The sequence below is a fragment of the Geospiza fortis genome, unplaced genomic scaffold (assembly GCF_000277835.1).
Source record: "Geospiza fortis unplaced genomic scaffold, GeoFor_1.0 scaffold396, whole genome shotgun sequence".
In the NCBI taxonomy this organism is placed as follows: domain Eukaryota; kingdom Metazoa; phylum Chordata; class Aves; order Passeriformes; family Thraupidae; genus Geospiza; species Geospiza fortis.
Genome location: NW_005054345.1, coordinates 4,780,966 through 4,781,815, shown reverse-complemented (window position 1 = coordinate 4,781,815; position 850 = coordinate 4,780,966). Strand labels below are relative to the sequence as shown.

At 36.6% G+C, this 850-nt stretch overlaps 1 protein-coding gene across 2 annotated transcripts in view; it reads left to right on the top strand.

Moving 5' to 3' along the window:
* The window catches only part of KANK4 (KN motif and ankyrin repeat domains 4), an 8,472-nt gene that overhangs the window by 6,301 nt on the left and 1,321 nt on the right, over positions 1-850 (top strand). The window lies entirely within an intron of this gene.

The following is an 850-nucleotide window of genomic DNA, read 5'->3' as shown; positions in this document are numbered from 1 at the left end:
AAAATTTCCAGAATAAACTTTATCTGAGTGTGGCCACCCAGCAGCTCCCTGGGAAGGGGTGTGACAGCTGGGGTAAATGGAGAAACTAAAAAAAGGCTGGAAATTTTGCAAACAAGTTTTTCTGAAGGAAAAAACAGAAATGAGCAGCGAGGGGTGAACCCTAGGGTGTGGGAGCCCCAGGTTTGCTGGTGAGCTTCGTCAGAGTCACACATTTTGGTTTAGGGATGAGAGTGCCCTCATCCATCTCTGCTCCCACACTGCTGCAAAAGTTAGTCCAGATCTGAATGAACTGCCCAGGAGGATTTGGGGAAGCCACATTTGGGGGCAGCAGGGCAGTTTGGCCATACTGCTGCAAGGACCTTCCACAAGTGAACAGGTGCCTCTCACAACACCTGCTGAGGAGCCCCAGGGTGATTTGATAATAACATCCAATAGGATGCAATATTAATAGGAATGATTATAGTGTATGTACCATGCAATAATAACATGCAATGTTGTGATACCTGGTTATGGGACGTGGGTTAGTGGTGGGCTTGGCAGTGCTGGGTTAATGGTTGGACTCGGTGATCTTAGAGAGCTTTGCCAATCTAAACTATTCAATTGTTCTATATGTCCAACAACAACAACAACAACAGCAACAACAATAATAATAATAATAATAATTATTATTATATTATAATTATTATATAGTAATATATTATAATAATCATATATTATACTATTATATATATGATTATTTTATATTATTATATATACCATTATATAGAAATAATAGTTATATATTATACTCTTATTATATTATTGTAAATATTATCAGATAATAATAATAATTTAGTAATATTAATTATTT